Below are 17,699 nucleotides of genomic sequence, written 5' to 3' on the forward strand. Positions count from 1 at the left end.
TGTCTCCTTTAAAGAAGTGATCCTACTGGTTGATTTTTTTGGTATTAGTTACTCCAGTCTGCAACCTGTTAAGTATTAGCATCCTCCAGGTTAAGGAAGCTACAAGGGTTTAATGAAGCCCTACGGGCTGTGGTGCAGCTACACTGCTGGACACCTTATGAACACAGATCAGCAAACAAGGTACAACCTGCTAATTTAATGAGGACAAGACCTTTCATCCTGGCTAATTCTTCTTGTACAGAAAAACAGCACTTTTTCTTCTTCTCCAGAGGAAAAAAAAAAAATCCTCTTGTAATTAGCTACAGCAATGAGTAAACAAATCTAAGTGTCTGGCAGCAGGAGCTATCAGTGTGTTACAAACTGCTCACTGCCCAGGGCAGGATGGAGGAGAGAGCAAGGGTGGGTTCCAGGGGGGGGATTCCAGTGAAGGGGCTTCCAGGTGACCTTGCAGTAGCTGCTGTCACAGGAGAGCCCCAGCTCTACTCTCAGAAGGTGACAACACACGAAGCAAAGAGATGAACACAAACTTCTCTTCACTTAAGCACTGGAAGCTTAACAACAGATCCTTAAACTCCCCAAGGCGTGTTGTTGCTTCCATCAAAGGGAGTCAGTGAGCATGACTGATAATTTGATTTTCAGTGGTGCTCAGGTTCTGCTGCTCTCATCAATTGCAGTGCAAGTTGTAGCTACTCAAGGCCAAAATTTTTAAAGAGTAGGTATTTTAAGATGTATTGCAGTCAACAAGAATTGGGAGCTGCAGTTCTTTGAAGGGTGTGAAGGCCTTCAGCACTTTGCAAAAGTCACATTGTGAATTTTTTTCTCCTTTTCTCCCTGATGTTTTGCTTTCCAGTTCAGAACAGATACAGGAACACTGAAGACCCTCATTTCATTATAGCAATTATAAAAGAAAGATACAGCAAAATATGTCCTTGGAGAGGAACACTAATAGTACAGGGAGCCTCCGAAAAATGTACAAACTCAGGAAATAGCCACAGTCTCTTTGGAACGTCCATTCATTTGCTTGTTTCCCACAGGAAAGGGAAACCCACAACACCATATCAAAACCCCAATTTATCCTCTCTTTCAGGAATTAATCTAATTAAAACAGAGCTGCTTTTTTTTTAGTACTGCTAGAGAGATTTCACAATAAAGCCCCTTCTCTTTTAGTACTGCAGAAATTAAATAGTAAAACTGCATTATCCATTAAGGGGGTTGAAATCTATTTGTTTACACAACAAGAATTACTTTTACATTTCTAATGAGATAGCTATTAACTAACAACCAACAATCACACCAGCATATGAAGTTTAGCTATCAGCACAATCTGATTAAAGGAGAGCTTGAGATTTTACCAAGGACAACAAATTAATCACAATAGTTTATTTTTAAATCATCAAATGCAAAAGCAAACGGGGGAGCTTTTAAAAAAAGTTATTTGAGTCAACATATTTCCTCTGTCGATGCCTGGGTTTCAACATAAGCTTCAGGAAGACAAAAGCTTTTTCAAATTTTTCTGGCATTATTCCATATATTAAAATCTATGGGGAATACTAAATTAAGTAAAAATTAGATTAAGCATAGTTATTCTGCTATTGTTACACAAGGAAAACAACTGCTCCAGTATTCAGTATTCAAAAGCTTCTAGAAAATCATTAACCCTTTCTGAGTAAACACAGCAGAGTAGATGCTTGCTGAGGTGTAACAGGTCAGAGGCCCCACTAAGTCCAGGGAGATCAAGTGCTATCCTCACTCCATGATCCCTTGCAGAAAACACTTTCTCATAGTTTTCCATTATCACCACCATCAAATTCAACTTTGACACTTTTAAACCAGCAGATTAAACATACACACTGGGTTTTGCCCTTTTTTGTCTGTCTTGGAAATGTGAGCTGATGGACTGTTGTCAGTATGAAGAGACAAAAAAAGGGAACAGACCAAAAGAGAACATTAGTGGTGCTTTTGGAATAGCACTTGAGAGTAGTTACATGTGAAGGTGTCATCAAAGACTGGCAGGAAGTAATCTTAATTTAGTCTCAGCCACAATCTCAGACTGGTTTGAGTTGAAATGGGTTCAGTTCCAACCCCCCTGCATGGGCAGGGACACCTCCCACCAGCCCAGGTTGCTCCAAGCCCCATCCAACCTGACCTGAGACACTGCCAGGGATGAGGGAGCCACAGCTTCCCTGGGCAGCCTGTTCCCATATCTCACCACCCTCACACTGAAGAGTTTTTCCAGTGTCTAGCCCAAATCTACCCTCTTCCAAACCTTCCTGCTTTTGGGGTCCTTTACTATCTGTAGGAGGCTGCCATATTTTATTTTGCCAGCTAGCAACACACACTGCATGGGCTCCGAGTCAAGCTGTGAAAGTTGTAACCAAATGCAGACTAGATGACTAAAAGCAGGAAGAAAATTTATACCAGAAAATGACAGAAAATTATGTTTCTGCAATTCCAGAAAGAATGAATCTGAATTTCCCACATCCTATTAAAAACATTCTGCTCCCACGACTACTCCATTTAGATCACACAAAACAACTTGAATGAGGCAATGAACTTGCCTTCTACAAATCTGCTCTGCAGCCTTTGAATCTGTCTTTGTCCTGATGAAGACACCTGGCAAAGAGCTGTTGGTGGCCTTCACTGGTTACTCATAGAAGGCAAATTTCAGGTTGGTTTTCCTCCTGACAACCCAGACTAAGAGGTTTTTTTTTACATCCTTTCCATATCCTTCACACACTCATGTTTGAGCACAAAGAATTTGTTTAAAACAAAACCAGTTTGTTCCTGCTTCTGTCCTACACATGGAAATGGAAAAGCCATGACTATTATAGCATCATCCAACTACAATGCTCCAAGAATTAATATGCAAACACTCATTACATAGAACTATCTTCCACCCCAACAAGCTGTTTGTCTCAAAGAAGTACCTTTAAATGTATATATTAAATATACATTTGCTTTTTCAAATTGAACAGGACAGGACTGAGATGGCCACTAAACAGGTGGTCAGGCAATCCCATGTCTATTCTTGCAGAAAGAAGTTAATTTGTGTGTTCAGTCAGGCAATTGCTGGAGAATGCTACCCAGCTCACAGCAGAATTATCAAACAGTCTTGATCCACACAGTAGTTCTTAGCCACTCAAATCATCATCAGTCCATTAAAAGTTAATCACAAATAATATTAGCAAATCAGTTGTTTCTGAATTTTAAAAACCAGCCCTGCCGGGAATTGCAGTATTTCTGCTCTTCTGTACAAAGTGATCCCAATGTCTGTGAGTAATATTAATTAACTTTCAGAGATTCATATTTTCTCATTATCACCCAAGTTCAAAGGAGCACTTCAGGACAGGCTATGGCCCTCTAAATAGAACTACTAAAATGTTTCTGATCTTTCATTGAGCTGAAGCATTCAAGAGCTCCAGTCAAATACAGCAGACAGACAAAACCAGTTTAAATGAGTCAACAACTCCAACCTCAGAGGTAATTTGGTCATCACACATGCTAGTCAGAAGAGAGCTGATTACTGATACAGCCAACTTCTGGTTTACAATTTCATTAAGCTTTCCAGGTAGAAAGGAATTTTCACAGGCAAAATGGAGAGCACTGCATCTTTGTTTCTTGAGATCATATCTAATTGAGAAGGTTTCCAATCGTTGTTGAGAAATGTATTGATTTGCTTCTGAGAATCTTCAAGATGCTTGAGCAATTGCAATTGGGAGTTTTGCCCAAAGGATTTGCCCTTGAAATAAGGGTAATAATGTATTACTTTTCTCTTGTGGGCTGCAAAGCTTCCATTAAAATTCAGATTTTCTATTTGGCAACAACAGTGTGGTATCCAGATGGATTAGCATTAAAGGACTTTTGCAAGCAGATGCCCAGAAGGAATCTTCACTGTGTGTCTGAATTCAGCCTGCACTCAACTATTCGTTGATTGTTCAGTCAAACTACACCAAGGTGTTATTCTAGGGGAATTTCTGCTGCTAGAACTACCATTTTGACAGGCTTGACTTTTATTTCAATGAAGAACCAGGTCCCTACAAAATCCACTGCAGTGCAATTCCCATCATGATACTACCTAGGAAAGACAAAAAATTTTCCTGAGGATTTACTGTGATACATTTATACTTCTCTCCACTTGGCAACTCCAGTGCCTGAAGCAGAAGCTGGAGAGGGAGCTGTCAGAACCCACTGCCACTAATAACTTGGTTTCCTCCCTTCTCACCTCAGAAATCTGAGGTACACATTAAATTACACCGGCAGGGAAACTCCAAAATGCTTCAGATTTACAAAGTATCAACATCCATTAAGTACTCATTAATTACACGATAATTGGTGTCCATTTGCATGCACAAGAGGCACAGGTTGGAGGCAGGACAGGTGCCCGGGGACCTGCCCTGTAGCCAGGATCAAGGGGAGGTTCCCTGCAGCAAGTGCCAACACAACTGGGCATCAGAATAAGAACTGTGTTGTTACAGCCTAAATAAGCAGCTCTGCTGCTTGATCCTGTGGGTTACAAGGTAATTAGCTGCTGAATAACTGAAATCAATGGATGTTTTTGCAGAATCACACTAAATAAGCAGAAGCTTGGCACAAAGAAGGGAGAAACAGTCCCACTGCTACACAGTAATGTTTGTTAAATCCTGGTTTAATTCCACCAACTTCAATAGCTTTACAGCAGGAGGGGAAGAAAAAGAAAAAAAAAAAAAAACAAAAAACCAACAACCAAAAAACAACACAGCCCGGGGTTAGTAGTAAATTCTATCAAATTATCTTGTAATTTGAAACCTAAAATGAAATACTGCTAATACTGCTGTTCCTTCTCCAACACCTTTCCTTAAAAGCCTTCTTTTCTTTCAGGACTGCATTCACTGCCACCTTTGAACAGCTTATGGAATTCCACTGCCACCAAACTGCTGGAATTTCCTCAGAAATCATGTCCCTTGATGATTTCCTGACTTTGTAAATCTCAATCCCTCTCGACCTCCTCAAGCTATATCTATAATCAAGTTAACATTTCAGAAAGTTTTCTTCTAAAGCCTTTGTCTTCTGCCCATACCCTTGCAAAAAGCCTTTCCAATTCCCTCTGCATGACATCTATCCCATCCTCTCATCTCTGGACTCACCACTGAGCTGCATTTCTACTTGCAGCCATCCTTAGATGACCTTGGAAATACTGAATCCCATTGCCCCAGAGCAGTAAGTACATCCCACTGTTTGTTTTGGGTTGGTTTTTTTTTCATTTTTTCAGGTTCAAATATTTGAGTTCCACAAAATAAACCTCGTTGCATGATAGTTCTGATCCCTCCAGGGTAGACTGTGGAAATGATGGATGTTACCAAGGATTCAACCTAAGTCCAAAGCAGGATTTACACTGATTTGTAATCTACATCAGAGAGGATCAGCATCAGTCAAAACACCTGTGTATCAACATGGTAACTATTAAAATATTCTTCACAGACTACATATGCTCCTGATGTGGACCACATCTAGTCCAGGATAGTATTTTAAAAAATATATTTAAATTTCTTCCACAAAAACAAACAGTAACTCTAAAAGATCAAATAAAATGACACTATACGTTGCACAAACATAGTACAAAACCAAATCAACCTGAAGCAGAACCACTCTCAAACCAAGCATACAAACAACAGACACCCAGTCTATCAGAAACGAGAAACAGTGAAGCAACAATGTAAATTATTTGCTGAAAATGCAACACACGGCTCTGGGGAGGGCTGGGTGAAAAATCCTGCAGCAGAAGGGCGGTACCCAGCAGCTCTTCCTTAGATCCCTCAAGGAAGCACAGAGTTTGCAGAGAATCAACAAGGGAAACTTTAAAACCTTTCATTAGAAATAACTTATCACAGTTAATGACAAAGACATGCAAACATAGGTGGGGAAAGTAGCTCTAAACAAGTGTTACTACATAGGAGACCAAACTCTGACTGGGGAAAAGTGATTATCTGAGGGAGTCCATTTCTTTCCCAAGCCCAGTTTTAATGGTAAAAGACTCTTAAACAGGAAAGACAATATATTTATGAATTCAGGGATGGGGTGAGAGAAGTCTCCCTGCTTACAGGCAAGTGCACTAATGGGCAACAGTAATTAGAAGATGGGGTCAGCCCCTGCTCAGGGAAAAAAGCCTCTGCCCAAAGGAGGGATAAAGCTGCTGTCCACTCAATGAGACTCATGGGATGAAGAGCAGAGGGTGAGTCTGTAATTTGAAAATGAAACCCTGATTATCATCACCTCTGAATTTACCCTACAGCTTTGAAGGCAGGAGACCCAGGGCTGCACCTCCCCAGGGCCACGCAGCCTCCCTCCCAAGGAGGAACCAGCCTTGCCCTCAGGCTCTGCACCTCCTGCAGTCCCTGGGGTGGATGATTTCTTGTTTTGCTATCCACCAGCATTTGCAAAAGAAATTCAAATCTTTGAGAAAATGTCTTATTTGGAAAAGCTGTTAACAAACTGCATACAGAAAATCTTCATAAGAACAAACATAAGGAAAAAAAACCCCATATATATATTCCAAATAAAAATTTGGCTCTGAATAGATCTCTCCCTCTAGGCAATTATATGGGTAAATTAGGTACTGAACAAATAAAGTAGTTACTGTAAATCCATTCTTGCAATACAATTTTACCACAAACAGTAAATTACTTCAAGTATTTATCATAACCTGTTATCTTCAGGAAAATGTGAAAACTAAATAAATTTATGGAAATGCATTTACCCAGTAATGTTTACCAAATGACATTGTTCCCTCTGCTGCTTGTAACAAACTCCATCACAGAAACTAAGGACAGGTTTGCCTTATTAATACAGCTCTCTGCCTGTGTATTTTAAATACCTTGGAGCACACAGTACCATCTGTGTGTATTCTACTAATGAGCTACTTCTTAGGCTGAGGAAGGCCAGCCAGCCAACACCGATTACTCAGATGGAGGCTGCCTAATTTTTAAGCAATTAATGAGCTCCTCACTCATTCTACATAGAAGCTTCCTCTGGTTAATTTTCCTGGCATATTATGGCGTATCCTATTCCAAAGAAAGTTTCTCGAAGAAAACAACCAAAACCAAACAAACAAAAAAACCCCACAAAGATGACACAGCACTCTTCAGTTCCTCAGAGCAGAGCCCAAACCATGCTGAGGGGTACAAACTGTGACCACCCTGAGCAGGGGCTGCCCTGCTGCTTCCCAATGCAGCTGAGAGAGGGAACAGGAAAGGGGGCAGCTTAGCCCTCTCCTTTGCTCTAGACTGTTTGGGGCACTGAGATACCTTCAATGACATCTTGAAGAATGGGCTGGAAGAGCCAGTACCATGCTTACACAAGACTTTTGATGGTTTTAGGCCCCCACACCTTCCTGTCATTTGGAAAGATCTGACCCTGAGCAAATGCTCAGAGCTCTGCAGAGGGGGGGGCAGCAGCTCAGGAATCACTGCACACTCAGATGGGTGACTGACTGCTCCCATCCCGTCCCTTATCTGACTAATGTGATTTTAAAAGGTGAGCCTTAAGGGGCTATTAGATTATGCAAAAATAGAATTCCCTCTTCTGCCACTAAAAAATATTTCTCAATAAACTAAACAAAGTTTAAGGAGATCAAAATTACCTTTTACAGCTCCCTGTTGGAAAGTGCTGTATTAAAGCACAGAATGAGTATTAAATTATCTCAGTAATTACACTGATAATGCACAACTTCCATGTGCACGATAAAACCTTTAAAGGAGATCTGATTTTTACAAGTATATTACAGATCATGATTCTAAAAGGGCATCCCTGTGTGCAGGGAAGGATGTGTTTGTCTGGCACAGACCTGAACATGCCAACTCCAATCATAGCAGGGAAACTAATAGAGAGGAGAGCTCTTACCCAGCCCCCAGCAAGCAAAACACCTGCCTCCCCTGAGGATGCTCATTTTTACACACCAGTAAGAGACTTAATCTAACATTTCAACTTGGTTTGACATCCACGACCACACAGTGGAATTTGTATTTTTAAGTTCTCAAGATCAACATAACTCCAGCATTTCACTGCTGGTGTCAAGGGGTGGGAGAGAGGAAATTGCTCCAAGGACAGCAGCTGATTACTGCAGCTCATCAAGAGTCTTCCTCACTACAAGATGAAGCAAGTTGGTGACACATTCTGCAAGAGACTTCACACATGAGCACAATGGGCAACCAACTGTTCACAAGGAATCTGTGTTCTTCAGAGAAAGCCATCAATCACAGCTCTTCATGAAGGATGGCAAATGGAGCAGCTCATTTGTAGGCATTTCTAAAACAGGATTTATTAAAGATCTTTTCCTCATCGGTCGAGTTTTACATTTTCCCTGTGTAAGATCCCAAACAGTTGCAGCCAGGCATCCCAGGTGGCTGGATTTAGGTTTCATCTCCATGCACTAAGTTACAGGAATGTTTTGCACTTGGAACAAAACCATTTGCTACAAACGCTGAATAGTAAAGAGGGAATTTAACCACTCAATCCAGATGAAAAAAATCATAGTGTTGTAAATAATATGATGTAAAGTCACAGTGAATAGGAATTATGTTGACCTACATCAGAAGTCAGCCAAATAGCTTCAGCTTTCAATCTGCTCCAATAAAGCTGAGCCACTCCACTCCTAAGTGCAGTTGCTGCTGTCGTCCCCTGGTTTGCCTAAAATTACAGATGTCATTTTGAATGGAAATATTACATCCAAAATGTCATTAGTGATACACACCCCAATTTTTTGCCTTATTTTTGATTGCCTAAAACCACACCATTATTTACACCTCTCCGGCTTTATACAATGGGACACGATTTTCAAGGTCACATCAAAAAATAAGTAATAAATTCAAGGGCTCAAATCTACAATAATTATTTTCTCAGCTTGAGTTTCAAATTTGCCTTTCTACACCACAAGTCCCAGAACAAATGGGTTCCCAAAATACTTTAAAAACAGCTTATTTTCTCAACAAAACCTGCTCTGCAATAGGAGCTTGAAAACAGAGGAAGAAGCAGGTCTAGCACGTGGTTCCCCCTCACCCAGAAGGTCTGCCAGGGAGCAGTGCTGATGGCCACAGATCCTCCTTCAGCCTAGGAGCTGGGGAAGCCTTCAGGATAAGCTGGATCCACTAAAGTGGTCTCATTTTCAGCCTTCACATCTCTGCAAGCAACTTGAGAGATCTGATATGGCCAATTGCTTCCCAACAGGGAATCCCAGACACTGTGAGGTCCTGACCACTGTGTGTTCCAAGCCTTCCAGCTTCTTCATCTGACATTCCCATGGAGGACCTGAGAAGTTCTAGCTGCAACTCTTGAATGTCTCCAAGATGCAGAGCCTGGGAATTACCCCACTTTTGATTCATGTCCCAGCACTTTTCCATTGCTTATTAAACATATCCATCTCAGGGAATGTGTGGTTCCAAATGAACTTTTGTCACTGAAAAATAAATTCTGATGAGCCCTATTCATGTTCTGCAGCATTTTACCATTAGCTCAAAGACACTGGAATGATTATATCTCACATTGCTCTTCCCCTTCCAGGCCCACCCACAATGCATACTTTACTGAACATGTAAAATAGCAAATGCATGTATGAAGTGACTCTGCATATTGATCCAAATAACCTTAGGATAACAGAAGCAAACCAAAAACATTACACTTAAATCCAAGAACAAATAAACCCCACTGCCTCATGAAAAAAACTGATCTGGTATATTAACATCAGCCTTCACAAACTCCAAGTCATTTCTATTTTCAACAAATAACAAAAAATAAATCTAAAAAATATCTGGAAAACAAATTTGCACTCAACTTTTATATGTATTTTTACAGTGGGATGAAAGGACCAGCATTTCTTTAAAGAAACATGAGCATCTGGTTAGACTGTACACTGAGGAGTCCTTGGCTGGAGCTGTTTTAAGTTATTCACACATCTGATGACAGAACTCCAGCTCCTGTATTGCTCAAAATCCTAAGGCAGCTACTCAGCAAGCACAGGTGGAGCCCAGAGTGGCTCAAATGCAGCTGGCTGCCTGCAGAGGCCCTGCAGTTCATGATCAACAAATGTTCTTCAGGACAGAGGAAGAAGCATATACACAGCTTGCTATAAACTCAGTTACCCAAGAGACTTGATTGGTGTCTCCAAGGCTCAGGTATGCCATCTGCCACTTCCCACTCTTAGGTGGGTTTTTTAATCCTGTGTTCCACACCGTACATTGAGAGGATGTAGATTTGTACACAAGATTTGTAAAACAAGTGCACACAACTTAGGATAGCAGAATCTTCTTCTTCCTCCATTTCTATCAAATACACTTTACTATCTTCTACTGAAAAACAACAGAAAATTACAAACACTTTTCCCTACCACATGTACTCCTGGCCATGAAAGCACATTCTCCACACATGCTTATTTAGCCTGAAAACTTCTCTAGGAAACAGAACTGGTTTCCTCCTCCTTGCCTAAGGCATTAGGAAATAACAGATCAGAGAGAAACATTTTATTTATATGTTATTCCCCCCCATCACTTTCAGTGTGCTGGGCAGCCTTAGCACTGCTTCATCTCTGGATGATTTTCCACCATATGTAAAATGGGAATAACCAGTGCAAACATTTGAGACAAAAAGCATTTGCACCAGGGTAGCAGATGCTTACTGAAAACAGCAAATAGTCTTATGAAACTTTAAGAAAAACCCTGCCAAGGTAACAAAGAATAATTAGAATACTGAAAGTCCAAAAAAAGTAATACTATCATCATGTTTCAAGCTTCTCCTGCACAGCCCATTTAAACTGTATGGGTGGTTACAGGATGTCTAAACAGCACTAAGTACCCCAGGCACAGGTGACATATGGTGTACTTTAAATGTTGGAAAGGAATTTGGAAACTTAAGACTTTGACTTTTGCTCTGTTTCAGTCCTGTTCCCTGAAGGGGGACCTGAATCCCTCAGGGGCTTTGCCTGATGCCTCTTGTCCCACCAGGGCTGGTTGGTCAGGTTAGGAGTCAGGTTCTGATGCAGGTTCCTATTCCTCCCACCTCATTGTAGCAACAGGAATAAGATAGCCAGAAACACACAGCTCATGCCAGGTACTGCTATTGCCTCCAGCTTTTTTATTAAAACCCAGTGAACAGTGCTTCCAGCTGCCTAGATCAAGCAGTCTCCTATTTACTCGATTACTATTTAATTTCACATCTGGGATAACAGATGCAGAAATCTCAGAAAATACCTTTTTTTTTAAGGCATATTGATCCCTCAAAGACACACACCAACTGTGCCTTACCTCAAAATACCTTCCTAAAAAAAAAAAAAAAAAAAAAAAAAAAAGTGACTGGGAATGAGTTTCCATAGGTCATACGCAGCACAACAGAGCCACAGTTTTGTGAGTTTCAAAGGTAAAGGAAGTTTAAAACAAGTCAAGTTAACAGAAATACCCCCACACTGCCTCTATTCCTGCCTGGAATGGGGAAGGCAAGCAAGAAGGAACTGATGGCAGAATCTGGCAGGCATGGGCAACCTGGTTACCATGTCTCAGAAGAGCAAAATTCTCAGGTCAGAAGCTTAAGTTCAATCTATGTCTCCATCTTCAGCAGTGGAGCACTGTATGTTTTCATATCAGTCTGTGTTATAAGTACCAGTCATGCTGCTGGTTGGAAATACTTGACTGGATTTGAAAGGGTTACAGATTGATAAAGTAATAAAATGTACACTCTAGAGGTGACACTGGAGCTTCCATCAATGTTACTTTCAGCTCCTAGACAGGCAGTAGTTCCTGCTTGGGCAAGTTACAACAGTGCCACAGCAATCTCACACGGGTCTGGATGCACAGGTTTGCACATCCATGCACTGCTCTAGAAAGAATTCCTTTCTTCTTCACAGGACAGCTTGAAATACTTAACTCTGCACCTCCTGAAAAGTGAAACCTCTGATGTTTCCTTTAATGTTTCTAAAACAAACAGCTCCAAACTGAAATGCCAAAAAAGCCAAAAAATGTATCTTATTCTCCTTTCTTTTGGTATTTCCCATAGTTATGCCAACATCTCCTACATGGTAGCTCTACTGGTTACTGCTTTCACAGCTACATTCATGGCAAAAACAAAAACAAACACACAGAAGTTTCTGATACAATGTGTCACAGGCACTAGCAATTTCCAACTGAAATGCACTTCAAACAAAAAGCAACATTCTGAAAGTAGAAAAGTGTTCTTTAAATTCCCTGGTCACAGATATGAGAGTGTTTACTGACATTTAAACCTAGTTCAGCTAAGGAGCCTTATTTATGTTCCTCCAAATACATACAGTAATCTGTAAAACCTGCCTTAAACCTGTGTTCAGGGCATGAGAAGCCAAGCACACTTCAGAACCGTTCTGGGGGAGGAGTTGATCCAAAGCCAAGCCACCACCTCACCGAATCCCAGTCCCTGCCAGGGATCCATTCCCCCCAAGTCACCTCTGAGCTGCTGCATCCCCAGCAGTCCCCATCTGAGCCCTCAGCTCTGGGACTGGTGAACATGCTGAGCTTGAGGACTCTGCTCTGGCTAAGTCTGCAGCTGTATTATTTATACTGCCATTTGAATATTATGTAAGACAGACCTTCCAAAAATATTTTCATGAACAAAATGAAACATGCCAGAACAACTTACCCTGTCCCTCAGGACAGTCAGTTTCAGTGTAAGGACACGAACCTAGAACACAGCATGCTCCAAGTGAGCACAGCAGAAATACTGAAATTAAGATCTCTCTTAAAATTTCTATTTAGGATCTCAAGGTAAACAAAGCAAAGACACCTTGATATATCAGGGTTTTTTCATTGTACAAGGTGTCACTTGAGGGAAGGGGAAAAAAAAAAAAGATCCAGTTAGAGGCACGGAGCTGGAATATTTCTCAATAATGATGATATGGCTACTAGAGGTTCAGTTATTATTAATAAGTCTTACATGCTGCAGCTATATGCAGAACAGATATCCAAACAGCTGACATGATGCCCACTGCAAAAGTGGAAGAGTAGAGGTTTTAAACTGAGGAAATTACATTTCTTTCATGCTTTGCTTATTTCCCCCCTAAAGATCCTACCTTTGTGATTTACTGCAGTTTGGAACAATTTAATTGTGTTCATTTGTTTTACTCAGATACAGCTGTGGTTTTACTTTTGGGAATGGAGTCTAGCTTTAATATTTAAGTATCAGCTCAATATTTTAATTATTTTAATTATACATGAACTCATTTTAAACTAACATAATGGCTAAAACTCTGAGTGTTTAAATAAGTTCAATATTTAAACCCTGCCAGGTTGAGGTCACTAAAAAAACCCCAAACCTCCAGAAGATTATTTCCTTTCTTGTTCTCTGCATCTCCCTTCCTCCCCACCAGCAAACAGAATGTGAAAATGCTGCCAGCTGTCTGCCAGATAGGTCTGTCTAGCTGCAACACTGTGTTCTGGCTAGAGGAGAGGAAGCCAAGGCTGAGACTCCAGTGATGAGGGACATGAGGGATATGGACCACTGGTGCTTCACACCTTGCTTGCTGGTAACCCCCTGAGACCCAACCAAGCCCAGCTCCTGGCTTACCACTGATCCACATGGAACAGATGGAGAACAGCCATGAACCTGTGAGTTGGTGATTCCAACTTTGTGTTTGCTGGAGCTGTGAATCACTTAAAACTTCTGGGAAAAATAAGAGACCGCTGTGCCTTGATTAGCACTGCCAAACTTTAGTTTCCTCTATGCCTGCACATTGTTTGCAGGAAGTAAGAGCTAAAAGCCTTTTTTGCACCACTCCTATCTCAGAAACTGGGAGGGCTCATAGCCACACATTTTATAAAAGGGCCAAAAGTCAGCTCTTCAGGAAGATGTAATGGCAAAGGAAAAGCAAATGGCAACAGAGAGTGCCCATCCTGGAACTCCTAGATAGGGTCCCCTGGGATATCCCAATCCAGGCACAAATCCACAGGTCACCTCTGAAGTCCAAGCACCTCTCCTTCCATGTACATCATGTGCTTCATGGCCAAAGTGATCAGGCAACTACACAGGAAAACTGAGCTTCATGGAAGGGAACAGAGGGAAATCCTAGGCTAGGGCATTGACAACAAGGAGGAAAAATGAAGGGCTCCTGAAACATCTCCAGCAGACCACACTAAGTCACTGTATGATATTTAGGCATGAAAAATCACAATAGGTTTTCAGTGAACATGTTAATGTATTACATCCCAACCACTACGACAGCAATGGGGGAATTTAAGACAATTTGGCTGTGCCCACATGACACCTCTCTCTCCCAAGCCACTGGATTGGGGACAAAGCCAGATGCAGGCAGAGGGTGACAGGGGGGTGAGGGATCAGTGAGGCACTTGCTCCTCTGGCATATGACTGCCTTTTGGATGCTCCCAGGATAAAGTGGAGGAGAAGAAAGGCCAAAACCCCAGAGCACATCTACAGAGAAGAAGACACAACGCTCTGGCTCTGTAGCTTGGAGGACATCCCAGTGCCAGGCCTGAGCTAATTAAGCCCTGCTAAACTGCAGAAAGGCTACTACAAGCTCTGCATCCAGCAGCCTCATAGAAACCTTGGGAATGTCTGTCCATACTCCTCCACACAAGGTTGGCATGCCCTCTGGAGTTCCAGCATGCTGAGAAAGGGTATTTCAGCTCAGCAAATAAATACACCAAGAGTAAGTGGCATCAATTATTCACTAATGGAATTAACAGTTAGAGAGTTAAACAGAATCTCTAATCTGAAAAATCCTTTGCTTAAAAAATGCAATGGTTTTTAAATTGGTTTTATATTCCCTGCAATGATTATTCAAAGCACTATATACAAAGGGCTTGGGAAAAGAAGTCACTTAATCAGATTAAAAGGAAATCACCTACCAGCTGGGAACCCAGCAGCTCCCACATCCTCAATTTATTTGTATAACCTCTATCTGTAAAATACCCTTTCTAAGGTATTGCTAAGGCTGCAGCTCCAGCATGAGCTGTTTGCTCAGTTTTACTTCTTAAAGCAGGCAAAAAAGGACAACCTGCAGCTTTCAAAAAAAGCCTCTTAATATTAAGAAATGCTTGTGAAACTTAAGTCAACATTACATTCACACAGATGCTTGAGGCAAACTGTTCTGTTCCCACCACAAACAGCAATCATTACTCTGTAGACATGACAGATTTCTTCTGGAGCATCTGGAAGCTGCTGCCTATAACAAAGAATCTGACTAGCATAATTAAATTAACTCACTCATTTTAATTATTTTGGCACTACATCTCAAGTGAGAAGCAGCCAAACAAATTTGTCTTGCTACAAGTTTCTGTGCCACTTTTGCAGCATTGCAAGATACTCTAAAACCTATCTGTAAACCATCACAAGCATTCCTCCTTGTCTTCTCCAAATGGAAATATGGACATCTGACCCTGAAACAAAGGGTAAATACAGGACATGAGACAAATCTCTTCCAGTTCCGATTTCCTCTCCCCTTCCATGGATACTGTTTCAGCAAACTTTAATTCTATGCATGCAACTGAGGCACCATTTTATCACCTTTTGTTTGACATCTTAGATCCCCCACTCCTGTCCTATCTCTGATGACTCTTGCTGTTGTCCTGCCTGGGTATCACCTGCATTTGCTGTCTGAAGTTCTCATCCTCAACTTTCTTCCCTTGGGTTTCCATCCCTTTGTTTCAATGGAATACTTTCCTACTAGCCTCTGAAGATGCCATCCTAGCCAAACCCCTGTTTCTCTTTAAGGCAACTTCAGTTTCAGTAATAATTTCCTCTGGACTTTCTTTGGGCTGCCTCAATTTAAGTGATGCCTTTGCCTTACCTGAAGAGAACACTGCACCTTCTCATTGCTCCACCCTCAGTCCTCTTCAGCTCAGCTCTCTTTAGATTGTCCCTATCCTTTCAACATGATATATTCTATTATGTGATATTACACACATGCTAGTCAGCTTCATAATTGCTCTTGTACTTAACACTAATCACAATTCTAGTCATTCATTCAATAATTCTACATCATGGAACTTGTGCCTGGAAAAATGCCAGCCCACATATGTTAGCAAAGACACCAATGCCCTGATTTTGCTGGTTTATTTTGCCCAGTTTTCATTTTATGTTTATCTATTTGCCCCAGTAGCCCAAATCTGTCTTTATCATCAGCGTCAGCACTTTCCGTGCTTCACACAGCTCTACATAACTGTCTGCACAATTTCCCTTCCCCTTTTAAGGATGCTCACCAGCTTAGACATCCCCATACTGATAGCCAGCAAGACCCAAGACTACAATATCCACCCAGAACACTGCTGCAGAGATCCTGCCCCCGGGCTGTCATCTGAACAACCCCATCCACTCCCCTCCATCAGCTCTCATCTGCAGCTAGAACACTCTCTCTGCTTTCAGACATCCTGCTGCCTGCACTGCACTGCAGCTGCCCACAAATAACCATTAAATTACTTTCCTTTTCAGCCCTCCTTTATCAAGACAACAGTTTAAAAAACCAAACAAACAAAAAGAAGACCCTGAACTACAGCACCAGCAGGGTAGAGCTACTGTCATCCATTCCTTCCTGCATTTACCTGGCTACATCCAGGTCCACTGTCTGTGATCTTCCACTCAAACAATACAAATAGTTAAAGTTCAGAAGCCTCTGGAGCATCTGTCACTTCAAACATATAACATTTAGTGAAGCCCTAGGCAATCAAACAACAGTCCTTCATATCTAAAGGCCCCTTTCAGAAAGAGTCATATTATTAGTTTTGCTCCAAGTGCTGAAATCAGAGAAAAACAAAACGTATTTCACACACACATGGTGGGGAAAAAAAAAAATTTGCTCCCCACAGAAACCTAAATATCAGCTTGGATACAACAGAATGCATACTGAAGGTGAAAGCCAACTACATGATCATGTACTTGCCAAGAAACTGTAATTTTACTTAACATGCATTTTCCCCTTTCATCTTACACGCAACATATACTAATTCAATAAAATTAAAGAAAAAGAACCAGCTATTCACTAGTGGGTTATATTTAGAAGTAAGCAGTGCAACGTATTAAAGCATTTTTCCCACCAGTACTCAGCCTGAATTGATACTGTCAGCTGCTGCCAATAACACAAGACATTCTGCAGAGTCAAAGTAAGTAGATTATTTTAAAAAAAAACAAAAAACAAAAAAACTCACCACAACTAAAATATAATTAAAGGCAAAATACCAGCTGAATGATGCTATAACCACAGGCATGCTTCTTCTACAGATGAGTACTTCTGATAACAGTAATGCAAAGGACCTTCCTTGCAGCCAGGTGGTGTTGCCAGGCATCAGTGATCCAAAGCTGATCAATTATAGAGATTATGGATCTCATAAGGGTTCCCATCCAGGCCAGCAATAGCAATTTTGAGGAACACCTCTAGCAGAGCCTACATCAAGCTCCACTGTAGCCAAATCCTGATATTCATGACTGCCCTCACAGGGCAAAGAGGGCTTAGGGCACAATAACCACAACAAAAGGTTGTACAATAGTTTGATTTAGCAACATTCACTTGTTTATACTTTCTAGTCCAGCAGAAAGCTCTCAGCCTAGGAGCTGGTGATTCCCAGAGGTAGAGTTCTGAACCTGGGATGGGACATCCAGTTCCTTGTAGCAGATGAACCAATAATCTCCTCTGTTCTCAAGAAAAGGAGAAATTAAACTTAAAACTGGCCACACAACTGAAGTCAGTAACTTCTGTTTGTACC

At 41.2% G+C, this 17,699-nt stretch overlaps 1 protein-coding gene across 1 annotated transcript in view; it reads right to left on the minus strand.

Annotated features, from left to right (window-relative positions):
* Positions 1–17,699, minus strand: part of IL1RAPL2 (interleukin 1 receptor accessory protein like 2) — a 361,256-nt gene that overhangs the window by 342,569 nt on the left and 988 nt on the right. The gene's annotated exons all lie outside the window — the stretch shown is intronic.

Source organism: Calypte anna, chromosome 4 (genome assembly GCF_003957555.1).
Source record: "Calypte anna isolate BGI_N300 chromosome 4, bCalAnn1_v1.p, whole genome shotgun sequence".
NCBI lineage: Eukaryota > Metazoa > Chordata > Aves > Apodiformes > Trochilidae > Calypte > Calypte anna.